General features: G+C 43.2%; 1 pseudogene; it reads left to right on the top strand.

Annotated features, from left to right (window-relative positions):
• Positions 1 to 5,197: 5,197 nt before the first annotated feature.
• The window catches only part of LOC116912155, an 11,437-nt pseudogene continuing 456 nt past the window's right edge, over positions 5,198 to 16,178 (top strand).

Below are 16,178 nucleotides of genomic sequence, written 5' to 3'. Positions count from 1 at the left end.
ATGAAAACAGTGCAATGGCTAAAGGTGGTGCTGAAGGAAAGCCAACTGGTCAACCTGTAAGTGTGAATGAACACATTTTCGCTTTCCGTGCTCAGCTTAATTTTCATTTGAAACTTTATTTTTTAGCCTTCCTATTTTATCTCCAGAATCAAGCACAGGATCTGGGACTTGAAAAAAGCTGGCAAAAGAAATTCATTATATCGAGTCTGTTGATGTCCAATGGAGATGATTAAGAACATCTATTTTAAAAGTACTATGATGATAAACTATTTTGTACATTTTAAATAAAATCTCGGATCAGGAAATGAATGGCTTTACAATGCATGTTGGCACTTGGCAAGCTGGAGTGCATTCCTTTTCACTTGAAGGGTGAGTTCAACATCACACTATACTGAAATGAATTGAGAAGATCGAGTGCTGCAGTCCCTGTGCCCAGACACTCTTTCCCAGTCTTCCCTCTCCCACTCCTTCTCATCTTTATCCATGCAGGATCTTCCTAAAATGTCACCTTTTTTTCTGGTTTTCTGAGACAGGTTCTTATCATGTACTCACTGTAGACCAGGCTGCAAAGCTGTCTTGCCCTTCCTTTAAAAAAAAAAAGAAGAGTCACCTTGTCAGCCTTAATTTTGTCTCACCTCGCCTCATCTTGCCTCTGTCTGACCTTGCCTCTTGTTTATCTGTCTATGTATATGTGCATGTATGTGTGTATGTGTGTGTATGTATGTATGTATGTATGTATGTATGTATGTATGTATGTATGTGTCTATCTATCTATCTATCTATCTATCTATCTATCTATCTATCTATAATGGTTATTCCTGGTTGTCAACTTGACTCTATCTGGAATGAACTACCATCCAGAATTGGAGGGCTCACCTGTAAGCCAGATCTTGAGGCTGGAAGACACAAGTTTCTGACCTTGATCTTGGCATGGAGATCTTGAGGCACAGTAGCCATGAAAAACTTAGGCTCAGGCAAGGTAGTACACACCTTTAGTCCTTGCAGACTGAATCAAGGAGAGCTCTGAGTTCAAGGTCAGCCTGGGACAAAGCAAGTCCCAGATCCAAGCATGGTTGTACACATCTTTAATCTGGGCCACACCTTCTGCTGGAGGCCTACATAGGGACATTGGAAGAAGGAAGACTCACTCTTCTTCGCCTGCTTGCACTTACTTGCCAGCACATCTGTTGGAACCTACTTCCACAGAAGACCAGCTCAAACAACCAGCCTCGTGGGACTGAGCAACTACTAGATTCCGTCAACAGAGACGTTCCATAAGTTCTGTGACTCTAGAGAACTCTGACTAATTACCTGTCTCTCTCGTTGGGCAGTCTCGCTGTACAGCCAGGGAGTGCATTTGTTGTGATCTCCTACCTCTGCCCATCAGGTGCTGAGATTACAGCTTTTGCCACCGTGACCAAAAGATTCAAACACTGTGTTTTAAAAATGTAATGTTCCAGGCACTGGGCTGCAGCTCAGTAGGAGATCACTTGCCCTAGGGTAGGTAAGGCTAAGTTCCATAACTGACACCACCAAATAAAATGCTCCTGGATAAAGACAATTGTTTTTTTGTTTCAGATTGTTTGTTTGTTTTGAATCGATATCTCTCTTGTTCAGGCTAGCCTTGAAAGCAGAGATCAGCCTGCTCCTGGCCCTACCCCTGCCCCAGCCCCTGCCCCAGCCCCTGCCTCCCACAGGTCTGCGCCACCACAGAGAAAGATAGTTTTGAGTCTTTCATGTTGTTACTCAAAGTTGAAGAGTTTGTGTGCCATGCCAAAATTAAGAACTGGACAAGTTGTTGTGACAGAAAAGCTTCCCTGGGAGGTGATAGCAGAAAGGACACCTTGCTCCACTCCATGGACAGCGACGGTGTGCACTGAAACCTTGTGTGGTTTCATCAATGCAGACCCGAGCATCTTCTCCTTGCTTGGAGGCTCACCGATCATCCACGGGGACTTTGCCGCAGTGTTGTGGATCTCCCAGGTGTTGGCAGAAGATGACTCCAGATGCTACCCAACACTATCTGCATTTATACCTTTTCTTCAGTCTCCTCCCCATGGCGGCTGTTTGCAAACAATAAGATAATTCTGCCTGAACCAATACAAAGGGTTCGCTAAAATATATTGTTAAAGAATAATAATAATAATAAATAATAATAATAATAATGTCTCAGTGGTTGAAAGCACTGACTGCTCTTCCAGAGGTCCTGAGTTCAATTCCCAGCAATCACATGGTGGCTCACAACCATCTGTAATGGGATCTGATGTCCTCTTCTGGTGTGTCTGAAGACAGCTACAGTGTACTCATATACGTAAAATAAATAAAGCTTTAAAAAATAATAAGAATCAAAACAGTATAAACATTATGCTATCATTTATATTCAAAGGAAATAGCCACTGGTGAGTATGTGCATAAAATATACTAGGGTGGGTTCATTTGATTATTAGCAGGGATTAATTCTGAGATGGTGAACCAGCATAGAAGTCAAAGAACGACAAACTCTCATTCTATGAATGGTGGTGTTCAGGTGGTTAAGTTACACATTGCAAATAATAATAATAATAATAATAATAATAATAATAATAATAATAAATTTATCTCAAATTTTTCTTTATTATTACACTGTGTGTGAGTGTATTGTATGAATGTGCTATGCATGTGTGCATATGTGTGCCCATGTGTGTTAATGTGTTTGTGTGTGTGTGCCTCTATGTGTGTGCACCACCTGCCCATATGAAGGTCAGAGGACAGCTTTTGGGAGTCAGTTTTCTCCTTGCACTTTGTTGGTCCCCAGTATTAACCTCATACTATCAGGCTTGGTGGCAAGGGCCATTACCAACTTCACTAAGTCACCAGCCTCTATTCCTGGTTTCCAACATTCTTTCCAGCCTATCAGGCTGCTAGAATTCACATGTAGGTACTCACTTTAGATTTAGAGGAAAAAATGCTCATTGTATTAATGTTATGTGTTAAGGTTTCTCACTGGTCCCTTATCCACCCCATCCATCCATCTATCTATCTATCTATCTATCTATCTATCTATCTATCTATCTATCTATCTATCTAATGTTTCCGTTGATAGTCTTCAATTTTGCAACATTAAACACTTAAACGGATCTACAGTCATACCACCCTGAACATGCCAGATCTCAACTGATCTCAGAAGCTAAGCGGGCTCAAGCATGCTTGGTATTTAGATGGTACAGCACTTAGGAATATCTGGTGCTATAGTCAAAACTATGAGATAAAGGACCCACTTAGACTTAAAACTTAAGCCTTGCCAAGTGTAGTGGTGAATGCCTTTAATCTCAGCCCTAGAGAGGCAGAGCAGTGGATTTAAGGACAGCCTGGTCTACAGAGTGAGTTCCAGGACAGCCAGGGCTACACAGAGAGACCCCATCTCAAAAAAGAAAAAAAATGAAGACAAAGAAACAAACAGAGTAAGCCATGCATGAGTCCGAATGAGGCAGATCAGGAAAGGCTTCAAACAAAAACTTTAGCTTCAAAACTTTAATTGGGGGGTTGGGGATTTGGCTCAGTGGTAGAGCGCTTGCCTAGCAAGCACAAGGCCCTGGGTTCGGTCCCCAGCTCTGGAAAAAAGAAAAAAGAAAAAAAAAAAAAAAACTTTAATTGGGTGCTGGGTGTGCTCTGGACTGAGTGGTGGTGACCTTTGGTAATGAAATGTACTTCTTCTGTACTGGAGCAATGTGGCTTAGCAGTTGTTTTTCCTCCGGGTTTCATGGTGTGGTCCCTGCCACCTGGCAGCCAGGACCCTATGCCATGGCCTCCTCTGAACCCCCAGCCCAAGTCTGAAGTCTCCAACCTCTTTTATTTAAAAATCATATTCTTCTAGTGAACAGAAAACATTTACACTCTATTATCAGGAGAAAACTAGCGCTAAATGACGTCAGGTGGTGGTTTTCTAAAGAATGATGAATAACATAGGGCTCTAGGAGGAGATTGTCAGCCCCAAGTCTGAGCTTTCAGATTCTACCCCAGAGAAAGCCAAACAAATGGAAGCCATCTGTCTACCTTAGTCAGTGAAATTTGCTTACTCATGACTCGTGATGCTCCTCTGAGAACGATGACTGGGCAATCTTGCAGAGTTTTAGCAAGAGTGCCGGAGGAGGCAGCCTGAGACAGTCAGATTTAAATGAGCAATATGGAAAGAAGTCACATGACTTCATTCACTGGACATTTGCTCCAGTAGGTGGTTTCCCACTCTAAAAATTATTTGCACAGAAAAAGAAAGAAAAAAGAACTAAAATAATTAAGATATTTGAGCTAAAAGATACCTTGCTATCTTCTAAGCAAATACACACTTTTTTTTTTTGAGGAAAAGGTATGGTACCTCCTAGGCTAAGTCTCCCATGATCACCAAGCTTACAGTAGATCTCAGCCCTCAGTTACAACATTTCCAGCATCAGGACCCTTTTTTGAATTGTTCAAAGCATGATATAACTAACACATTTCTACCTGTTATCTTGTGATGGAGCCCCATCTACATCATAAGCCATTACTTTCCTGACTGGAGGAGCCCTGCAAGGGGGAGGGAGAGAGGGGGAAGGGAAAGAGAAGGGGATGAGGAAGGAGAGAGGTGGGGGAAGGGTGAGGGCAAGAGCAAGGGCCAAGGTGAGGGTGAGAGTGAGGGCTAAGGCGAGAGCAAGAGAGAAAACTGAGGCCAGGCTTCTTATAATATTCAATGGCATACTCTAGTGATCTATTCTTCCAACCAAAGGTCTATCTCCTTAAGTTCTACAACCTCCCTTAAATAATGCCATCATCCGGTGGTCCAAGTCTCCAAGGGGACATTTTACCTTCAAACCATAATGTCCTGCCTCTATCCAAAGGCTCCTTGACATCTCATAATGCAAAATGTATGCATGCAGTCTGTCTCCTAAACTTCAGTGGTTCCGATACTAATTACAGTATAGGTCCAGAGTGTCTGTCTAACTCAAGCTAATCTCTTAGCTATGAGCCCATCTAAAATTAGAAAAGGGGGAAAAAAAAAAAAGGAACGTACCATACTTTGAACATTAAAGGTCCAGAGTGAATATCCCCAAGTTAGAAGAGGGAAATGGGGCATAGAAAGGAGAGATCGGACCAAGGCTGCTCTAGTCAACAGCTGTGCATGCTGTAGTGTGAGGTGACTCCTCACAAACAGGCTCTGTCCCTAAGACCTTGCCGTTTGCGGCACATGGCTGCCGCAGAGGCGAAGGTGGCTGTGGTGGAGGCGGCTGCCGAAGAGGCGGCCAGGGGTAGGCAGCAGTCAAACTTGCCACATTCCAACTCCCCTAGAGGCCGTGCCCTGTGGCAGAGCAGACGCCTACCAACAACCCTACCCCGACTGGCATGCCCCCTTGGAGTGAGTGAGAACACAGCAGGCCGTGCATGAAGCAGACCATGAGATACCCACACACTCATTTCCCACGCATGCGTAAATAAGCACGGCGGGTATAAATGACCTGGAAGACTTTCTCAGACAACAGTTCGTTTGTTGACGATGATTTACAAGTCTGGGGCCGGGAACAAGAAAGAAATGCACCTAATTTGCTTATGTGGACCTGATTGAAGACAGGCAAACCCTTATTGATACATCAATTCAAATAGCAAAGCTCCCAGGAGACAAGGATTTGCTGGTCACATGATAATCTGTACATCTAGTTCTCTGTTCAGGAGACAAAAGCTTAACTGACTTTATCAGGAAAGGGCCTTTCTTTCTCTGGAGGAGTTAAGCAGGCCTGGACCTAATTTGCATTGGGAGCTACCCATGCTCTCTCTTTCTCTCTCTCTCTCTCTCTCTCTCTCTCTCTCTCTCTCTCTCTCTCTCTCTCTCTGTCTCTCGGAAAGAAGTCTGTGATATAGGTGCTCTCATCTGGCTTGGGAACCCACAGACGTGTACCTCCCATTCCTTGACCACTGTCATGTGTAAGCATACATTTTTTGCAACCTACTATTGATAAGGCTGAAGCATTCCCTTCTAGCAGAGGAGTAGTGGGAGAGGAAAGTTCTTAGGAAATGGGGGAAGTGGACTGGCTCAGCAATAATTCTTTGGGGGCAAGCTTGATTTTTGGTAGCAGGTCAGTCCCGCAGCCAACACCAAATGCGATGCAGAAGCCGCAGACACCACACACGAATCAGCAACTATAGTTTAATCTCAAAGAAACTGCCAGGTCGGTTAACTGGCCTAAGACGAGGCCGTGGACGTGCGCGGCAAGCTGACCAGGAACCTCCAGTTCTTGGGTGGATTTCTCCCAATCGTAATGTTCTCACAAGTAAGGTGGACCAATAGCAAAGAATAATGAGGCAGAACAAACCAATCGTCAGTGTCTGTGGGGTCAGATTTATACTCTGCCATCAAGCGTCCTTTCACGTGTCTGCTATATCCAAAGCTCCTCCCACCTGTGTCTGCTTCAGGAAAATAGTCTTTCACGTGTTTGCTTTAGCATTCTTTTCTCCTGTGTGCCCCAGCAAAATATCAACTGACATAACTAACGTTCCAAAGACACTAGAGGTTTCCACTACAATAATGTATGTGCGTTGGTACGTGCATTATGATCCTATTGACCTATATATTGAGCTATATATTTTCCTATATGTCCTATTGTACCTTCTATACCCCAACTCAGAGGACTACATGTGGTTTTATGCAAATTATGATAATATTTTCTAAGAAACAGAAAGTAGGACAAAAGGGACCTTATAAATGAATATCAACCATAAATGTTGGACACAACCTATAGATATTGCTGATAAGCATATATTTTTGTTTGTTGTCTAGATCACTGCAATCTTCTCCCAAAACAGGTCTTTTAAAGCACCCACCATCCCTACACCATGTGGTGCTTTCTGTGCTGGAAACTCTTCGTTAGAGACAGACACAGAGACAGGCAAACTCGGGCAGACACAGACAGGAACAGTCAGATCACACTCATACGACAGACAGACCGGATGGAAAGAGACACTAGCAGATTGAGGGAGAGACCGTGATCACCAGAGACTTAGAAAAGACATTAACGCATTAGGGGCCTCAGTACCAGAATGGTACTTTTACGGCTTTGCTGATCCGGCGACAGGCCGCGATACTCATGAGGTAAGAGAGGCTCTGGAAGTTCTGAGCAACCTAGACCAGTCTGTAAAGTGGGTTTGTAAAGTGCTAAGCAACTGTCCGTAGTGGGATTCGATGCTCTCTTCCGGCACGAGGATAGAGCACCCACTCACATACACTGGATAGGTAAAGCATGAAGCGATCAAGAAGGGACAAAAAGGGGAAGAAGGCAAGTACATGGGTGGGTCTGTGTACCTGAGTGCAGATGCTCAACGACGTCAGAGGTAGCTGAATGCCCCTGGAGCTTGCATTAAGGTAGCTGTGAATAGCTCAGTGTAATAGGACCCCAGACCTCAATAGGCCCCAGACCTTAGCGCCACTGACTCCATGCTGGAAGTACCAATTCGGGCTGTAAAACTCATCCTGTAGACAGCACCACCTACCAAAAAAAAAAAAAAAAAAAATGAAAACGAAGATTTATTTCATCAAAGTCCACAGTTCTGGGGAGTCTCTAAATGTACTAACCTTGGTTTTTTTGTTTTTTGTTTTTTGTTTTTTAACTTTTATAGTTCTGCTTCTGGCTAACTGTCCTTGTTAACTGGAGTGTGTCGACCCAGAACTTGGATTTGGGCTCAAAGGCTCATCCTGAGGAAGGCTCCAGGGCTATACTGGGATTCTGAACATGAAGTGTAATTGCTGGCTTGGTAATGAAGACTTTCTTTTGGCTTAAACCCATGTTGAGTAGTCTTCTCTAGGGGATAACCAGAACAGATGTGAGCACTGGGAACTGAACTCAGGTCTTTTGGCCACGGAGAGCACATTTTACCACTGGGCCATCTCTCTGGCCCCTAAAAGATGGTTTTTAATTGATTAGATGAAAATGTGTCTGAGTAGAGTTGAGAGGCCCACTTAAATTAGAGCTCTGTGAGAGCCAGGTTATTCCACGATGGCATTCACTCATAAAAAAGGGAAGGACTTGAGAGACTGTTTGTCCCAGGCTAAACACAGCCTGAGAGGGGCCTTTGGAACAGTTTGGTTCTCAATAATGACTCTGTTCTTGGGTTCTGGGGTAGCCAAGATCCTGGCACCCACAATGCAGGCCTGTATGAAACATTTTCCCAAAATGACCGGACCAATGAAGGCCTTGAACTCTCAGTTAAAGGGCAGTGTTTAATGTCACCTCGCCCCCGGTGACAGCCTTGAGAATCTGTATGCCTCAGTAACAATAGCATTTACCCAGAGGTAAAAATGTAACGATCAAGCAAGAGAAAAGTGCTTAGAACAGGACACACCTACCTGTTGGAGATAAGTTCTAGTCCCTGAGAAGGCCTACCTAGAGCCTTCAGTCTTCCTGACTAGTATTCATGGTGCTAGAAGGTATTCTGCACACTACAAGGGGAGAAAGGTTAACATCAACCCAGTTACAAACCATTTGCTCTACAGTGGTGATCTGCTGCAGGATACACTGATGTACTACTGGTATAAAGTTTGTGGGAGCAGCCATTACTGTCTGACTAGACATAAAGCTGATATTGCTTGGTGGCCACAAGCTTGAGCTTAGATAGGTCATGGACTTAGGGGAAAAATAATAATGAGGAAACATAGCAATACAATGAATGACTCTAACAGCATTCTGTTCTACTTATATATGATATATATATATATATATATATATATATATATATATATATATATATATTTGATGCTCACCCATCATCAGAGAAGCTCCCTCTTTCAGTAAATAGGAGGCACAACTGGACAAGGTGCAGAGAGTGAGAGACTTTAGAATATTCAATCCCGAAAGGGATACCTCCATCAAATCCCTCACCTTAGGGTTCAGGGAATTCTGGAAGAGGAGGCAGAAAGATGGAAAGAGCCTTTTAGACATAGCACAGCAGGAGTAATACATGAAGAAACCCACAGAGACTATAACAGCATGAAAGGGTCTAAGCCAGACAGAGTGCCAGTAAACATGGGCTCCAATCCCCAACCCAGAAGCTTTCTCCAGTTGATAACCACTCACAAAGGAAAAATAGCTTTTCTAACATACTCTTACTGGGTGTACAAACAACTCTTAAGGGCCCGCCCCATGCCCAGCTGTAAATAGCCAATGCAAAACTAATTCAATGGTTATTTTGGAGGAGGCTTTGTCTTGAAAGAACCAGAGTTGGGGGGGTCAATCTATTCCAGGAGGAATAGAGCTAGTTTAGTTCCTAGAACAGCTACAAGCCAAATTGTTGAACAGAGCCACTTATAACTCCCAACCGAAAGCCATGAGTGGTACGCTGAGTCGATGTGAAAGTTGTTTTAGTCCACCAAATGTGCATAGTACCCTGCCTAGTTACCATTGTGCAAATTCTGCCCCGATTGTTTGCAAGGTATATAACTCCCTATTAGAGTCTGCTCAGGGTCGTCTCTCTCTGAAGGGAGGTACCCCAGCATGTTGGAATAAAGCTCCTCTTGCTTTTGCATCGATCACTGCCTCTGTGAGCCTCATTCCAGGGGTCCTTGAAGGGGTCCAATTCAGACCTCACCGTCTCCTCGGTTTTTTTGGTTGTTTTTTTTGTAAAGATTTTTTTTAAAGATTTATTTATTGAAGGACTATGTATTTATTTATGGTATATGAGTACACTGTAGCTGTCTTCAGACACACCAGAAGAGGGCATCAGATCTCATTACAGATGGTTGTGAACTATCATGTAGTTGCTGAGAATCGAACTCAGAACCTCTGGAAGAGCAGTCAGTGCTTCTAACTGCTTAGCCATCTCTCCAACCCAAGATTTATTTATTATATATAAATACACTGAAGCTGTCTTCAGACACATCAGATCTCATTACAGATGGTTGTGAGCCACCATGTGATTGCTGGGATTTGAACTCAGAACCTCCGGAAGAGGAGTTTTTGCTCTTAACCACTGAACCATCTTTCCAGCCCTCTCAGCCTCCTTGTAACAAGTGCTTTACCTATATGTTCTGGTTTCCAATATTGCACTTTATGGGATTTCTGGCTTCTCTCTGTGTGAATGTGTATGTGTGTCAGTGCCTATATTGTTTCTTATGCTTCTTCTTTGATTTTTTTTTTTTGCATTTGTTTGTTTCTGGCTATTCTAGTGTGGATTTGGTTGGAGTAAGGAGGAGTTGGGTGGAGGGAACATCATAATCAGACAGTATAAGCAAGAAAAAAAATCTATTATCCGCCAGGTGTGGTGGTGAACGCCTTTAATTCCAACATTTGGAAGGCAGAGGCATGTGGATCTCTGAGTTCCAAACCAGCATAGTGTACAAAGGGAGTCAAGGACAAAGCTATACATAGAAACCCTGTCTCAAAAAAACCAAAGAAAGAAAGAAAGAAAGAAAGAAAGAAGAAAGGAAGGAAGAAGAAAGAAAGAAAGGAAGGAAGAAAGAAAGAAAGGAAGAAAGAAAGAGACAAAGAAACAAAGAAAGAAACAAAGAAAGACAGAAACAAAGAAACAAAGAAGATAAAAAAAGAAGAAAGAAAAGCATTTTAAAAATCTAATTTCAATTTTTAAAACTAATCCTTTTAATTGAAATATAGTGCTGTCATCCATACATTACTGAAAACTTTTTCTTTGGGTAGGTGAGGCAGTAAGTAATGGCACTTGCCTCCAAACCTGGCAACCTGAGTTTGATCCCTGGGACCCATGTGGTAGAAGAGAACCAACTCTTCAAAGTTTTCTTCTCTCTCTCTCTCTCTCTCTCTCTCTCTCTCTCTCTCTCTCTCTCTCTCTCTCTCACGCACACACACACACACACACACACACACACACACGTAGAACTAACCTTTTAAAGGGGTCAAAGGAATCTAACTGGAATGAGGGCATTGCGGGGCAGGGGAGGTAAATATTCAACATACACTATCAATGACTGAAAATATAATAGTAGTTTCATTGTTAAATAATGTTTTTACAATCTTTTTTTAAATTTATTTACCTTGATTTTATGTGCATTGGTATTTTGCCTGCATATGTCTATGCGAGAATGCCAGATCCTGGGGTGACAAAGAGTTGTGAGCTGCCATGTGGGTGCTGGGATTTGAACCTGGCTCCTCCAGAAGAGCAGTCAATCAATGCCCTTCACCATACTCTGTGCATGAGTATGTCAGAGAGTGCAGGTGCTCTTGGAGGCCAGAGACATCAGATTTGAAGCGTTGTGTTTGCAGAAAGTTGTTCCTTCCTTGATTTGAACACTAAGAGCCAAACTCTGGCCCTCTGAAGAACAGTAAGTATTCCTAACAGGTGAGCTATTTCTCCAGTCCCGTCCTATCATTTACTAGTTAAACAACAACAACAACAACATCAACAACAACAACAACAGCAAACTGACCACTCCTCTGTGTGCCTAGATAACTTGGCTGTCCAAGTAGGTCCAGTAGGTGTCTGAGCTTGGCTGCTTCAGGAAGATGTCAGAGCTCCTTTGCACACAATTAGTCACAGTTGAGATCACAGGAATCACCACCCTTCTGGAGCATCCATAGGACCATAATTACAGGACTTGCTTCTCTGGGAAGCTTTGGTGGCATGATTTTCAGAACCTCATCCTTTAGCGATGCACGCAGGAAAAAGTCAATGATCTCGGACTCCTTAATGGTCAGGGAGAATGGGTAGATCTCCTCCAAAGACTTGATCTTCATGTCCTGGCGGCCCAGCTTGGTGACAGGGATCAACTCCTTATCTTCAGCTTTACCTCCAGGAGACCATCAAGACCAGGACCCCTAATACCACTGAGAGAGCTGCCTCATCCTCCTAATCCCCACCCCCACCCCAGTCCTCCGCTGCACTGGCATTTGGTGTTTTCTTGGAGAAAAAGAAGCCCAAGTTTCTTTTATACAGTCGGGATGTGCACTTTTAGATGAGAACAAAAATTAAGTACAAGTATAATGATATTGGTTCCAAGAAACTTTTTAAAGCAAAAAAAAAAAAAAATTGCTTTTGGAAAAGAATAGATTTAAAAAATAAGTACTGACTTTGTTTACTTTGTTTTACTTTTTTTCCTTATTTGATTTTGAAACCTTTCTTTTACTTTATGTGCACTGATGTTTCTGCCTGCCTGTATGTCTGCCTGAGGCTGTTGGATCTCGTGACACTGGAGTCACAGATGGTTGTGAACTGTTCCGTGGGTGCTAGGAATTGAACCCAGGTCCTCTGGAAGAGCAGCCAGTGCTCTTATCCAGTAAACCATCTCTCCAGCCTCACTTTAATTTCATTTTGGCTTTATTTTGAGATGGGGTTTCTCTGTGTAGCCCTGGCTGTACCTGTCGTAGATTTTTCTTTGACTTTTGTGGAGTTTGTTTGTTTGTTTTTCTTTTTCTTTTTTTCATCTTTATTAACTTGAGTATTTCTTTTTTTTTTTTTTTTTTTCTCGGAGCTGGGGACCGAACCCAGGGCCTTGCGCTTGCTAGGCAAGCGCTCTACCACTGAGCTAAATCCCCAACCCCAACTTGGGTATTTCTTATTAACATTTCGATTGTTATTCCTCTTCCCGGTTTCCGGGCCAACATCCCCCTAACCCCTTCCCCTCCCCTCTCTATGGGTGTTCCCCTCCCCATCCTCCCCCCATTTCCGCCCTCCCCCCAACAATCACGTTCACTGGGGGTTCAGTATTTTTCTTTTTTTAATTATCTTTGATTTTTTTTTTTACAGTCCAGTCCTTATCTGCCTCCCATTTTACCCTCTGACAGTTCCTCATCCCATTCCTCCTCCCCTATCTCCAAAATGATGTCCCCACTGTCCCCTCACACCCCACACCCCACACCCCGCCAGGCCTCCCCACTCCCTGGGGCCTCAGGTCTCTCAAGGGTAAGGTGCTCCATCTCTCATTGAGGCCAGACCAGGCGGTCCTCTGCTGTATGTGGTGATGAGAGATAGCTAAAATAAAGGCTAATTAAAGAATTTCTTTCTGGTCTGGAAAGATGGCTTAGTGGTTAAGAGGACTGCCTGCTCTACCAGAGGACTCAGGGTTCAATTCCAAGTCCTACATGGTGGCTCGAGGTCACATGTAACTCAAGGCCAAGAGATACAACATACAACACCTTCTTTTGACCTCCCGGGGTACTAGACATGCATGTATAAACATATCCACAGGCAATATATATATATGTGTGTGTGTGTGTGTGTGTGTGTGTGTATGTGTGTGTATACATATGTGTGTGTGTATATATATATATATATATATATATATATAATTAAAACAATAAAAAATAAAAACAAACCAAAAAAAAAAAGATTTAAAAGTTTTCTTCTTTTTTTTTCTCTTTTTTTAGGAGCTGGGGACCGAACCCAGGACCTTGCTAGGCAAGTTGCTCTACCACTGAGCTAAATCCCCAACCCAAAAGTTTTCTTTTCAGGCTGTCTTGCTCCTTACTCTGCAGGGCAGGTTAGGACTTAAAACCACAGGGTGCTACCTACCTGCCTCTACCTCTTAAGTGCTGGGATTAAAGGTGTGAGGTGTTTTTGGTCTTTGCTTTTCACTTATTCTGTCTGCATTCATGCTTGTGCATCACCTGTGTAACAGTCACGCACAGAGGTCGGAGGAGAACATCAAGTCTGATAGAACTGGAGTTGCAGATGGCTGTGAGCCACCTGGGGGAACTGGGTACCACACAGGAAAGAGCAGTGCTCTTAAATTCTGAGCAGTCTCTCTAGCCTGCTTTTTGTTTTGTTTTGTTTTGTTTTGTTTTTGTTTTGTTTTTTGATGTAGATCCTCATTCTGTAGCCCAGGCTGGCCCAGAACTTACTCTGTACCTCAGCCCGGCCTCAGTTCTCCAGTCTCCGCCTTATAAGTGCTAAGATTACAAATGTGAACTGGCTTCTCCGACTTTAACGGCCTTCCTTTCCTGTCCTTTCCTTTCCTTTTTTTTTTTTTTAAATTTATTTATTATATATAAGTACACTGTAGCTGTCTTCAGACACACCAGAAGAGGGCATCAGATCCCATTACAGGTGGTTGTGAGCCACCATGTGGTTGCTGGGATTTGAACTCAGGACCTCTGGAAGAGCAGTCGGTGCTCTTAACCGCTGAGCCCTCTCTCCAGCCCCAGTCTTCCTTTCCTTAATGATTACGTAATGTGCATTTTCAGTTTCAGTTTCCTGTTCAACTCACCTCGTCTTGTTATTACACAGATATGTGAATGTATATATTGGTCTGTTGCTGTTATTGTCCATCATCCATTCATTACATCATTTCTCAGTGCTTAGCCCCGAGCGCAGCCCCGAGAGTGCATGGTTCTCTTCCACCACATGGGTCCCAGGGATCAAACTCAGGTTGTCAGGTTCCGAGGCAAGTGCCTTTATGTACTGTCTCACCTACCCAAGGAAAAGGTTTTCAGTAATGTATGGATGACAGCACTATCTTTCAATTAAAAGTACTAGTTGGGAAACACTGCTCTTTATTTAAAAAAATTAAGTTAGATTTTTAAAATGCTTTTCTTTCTTCTTTTTTTTATCCTCTTTCTTTTTATTTGATTTTTTAAAACAGGGTTTCTTTTTTTCGGAGCTGGGGACGGAACCCAGGACCTTGCGCTTGCTAGGCAAGCACTCTACCACTGAGCTAAATCCCCAACCCCTAAAACAGGGTTTCTTTCTTTTTTTTTTTTTTTTTTTAAGATTTTATTTTATTGTATGTGAGTACACTGTAGCTGCCTTCAGACACACCAGAAGAGGGTATCAGATCTCATTACAGATGGTTGTGAGCCACCATGTGGTTGCTGGGATTTGAACTCAGGACCTCAGGAAGAGCAGTCGGTGCTCTTAACCACTGAGCCATCTCTCCAGCCCTAAAACAGGGTTTCTATGTATAGCCTCTGTCCTTGACTGCCTTTGTAGACTATCCTAGTTTGGAACTCAGAGATCCACATGCCTCTGCCTTCCAAATGCTGGAATTAAAGGCGTCCACCACCACACCTAGTGGATAATAGATTTTTTTTTTCTTGCTTATACCTTCTGATTATGCTTTCCCCTGCACCCAACTCCTCCCTACTCCAGCCAAATCCACAGGCAAATATATATAATTAAAACAATAAAAAATAAAAACAAACCAAAAAAAAAGAGACTTAAAAGTTTTCTTTTCAGGCTGTCTTGCTCCTTACTCTGCAGAGCAGGTTAGGCCTTAAAACCACAGGGAATAGCCACAAAGAAACAAATGGAAAAAAGGGGACCAAAGAAGAAGCATAAGAAACAGTATAGGCACTGACACACACACAATCACACAGAAATGCCATAAAGTGCAAAATTGGAAACCAGAACATATATGAAAGACCTGTTAAAAGGAGACAAAAACCTCTTCCAAAATAACCACTGGATTAGTTTAGTGTTGGCCATTTATAGCTGGGCAAGAAGCCTACACTTAAGAATTGTTTATAGTTTCTCCTTTCCTCTTTCATGTCCTTTCATGTCCTTCTCCTTTTCCTACTCCTCTTCTTCCTCCTGTCCTCCTCCTCCTGTCCTCCTCCTGTTCCCCCCCCTTCTTCTGTTTCATTTCTTCTTCTAACTTTTTTTTTTTTTTTTTTTTTTCGGAGCTGGGGACCGAACCCAGGGCCTTATGCTTCCTAGGCAGCGCTCTACCACTGAGCTAAATCCCCAACCCCTTCTTCTAACTCTTAACTCTAACCCAAACCCAAACCCAATCCTAACCCAACCTCAACCCCAACCTCCCTAACCCTAACCCTAACCCTAACCCTAACCCTAACCCTAACCCTAACCCTAACCCAACCCTAACCCAAAGGAGGCCATGGCGGCAGCTTTCATGGAGGAGAACAGCAGTTGTTGTCCAGGCCTTGGTCCAGGCCATGGCTTTGGTCAAGGCAGCGGAGCTCATGGAAGTAAAATTGAAGACAAGGAGTTGATTCTAAAGACAAGGAGTTGATTCCAGTCACCAAGCTGGGCCACAGGGTTAAGGACATAAAGAGCTACCTGTTCTCCCTGTCCAAAGGAGTCTGAGATTATTGATTTTTTCCTGGGTGCCTCTTTAAAGGATGAGGGTCTGAAAATCATGCCAGTGTCGGAGCAGACTCGGGCAGGCCAGTGGACCAGGGTTAAGGCTTTGGTCTCTACTGGGGACCACAATGGTCACGTTGTTCTTGGTGTTAAGTACTCCAAGGAGCTTGCCATTGTCA

The sequence above is a fragment of the Rattus rattus genome, chromosome 1 (genome assembly GCF_011064425.1).
Source record: "Rattus rattus isolate New Zealand chromosome 1, Rrattus_CSIRO_v1, whole genome shotgun sequence".
NCBI classification, from domain to species: Eukaryota; Metazoa; Chordata; class Mammalia; order Rodentia; family Muridae; genus Rattus; species Rattus rattus.
This window is presented reverse-complemented; position numbering and strand designations above follow the sequence as displayed.